A 286-nucleotide genomic window follows, 5' to 3' on the forward strand; every position below is an offset into this window, starting at 1 on the left:
TGGCGGAATCTTCACATATCCAATTTACAAGCTAGACTATGAAGCCAAAATATACGTGTAAAATAGAAGTAAACTGCGTCCGAAGTTTCGAATTACAATTTTTTTTTTGGTCCTGCCAATTTGATCTAAAGTTACTGGGCTATATCTTGCAAAAGTTTCAAAAATAATTTTTATACCCGAGCGCACTTGTGCACAAGGGTATTATAACTTTGTTCACATAACGGTTGTTTGTAACAGGCAAAACGAATCGAGATAGATATAGACAAATGTATACATAAATGATCAG

Source organism: Rhagoletis zephyria, unplaced genomic scaffold, assembly GCF_001687245.7.
Source record: "Rhagoletis zephyria isolate East Lansing unplaced genomic scaffold, Rhagoletis_zephyria_1.1 Rzeph_scaffold_05307, whole genome shotgun sequence".
NCBI lineage: Eukaryota > Metazoa > Arthropoda > Insecta > Diptera > Tephritidae > Rhagoletis > Rhagoletis zephyria.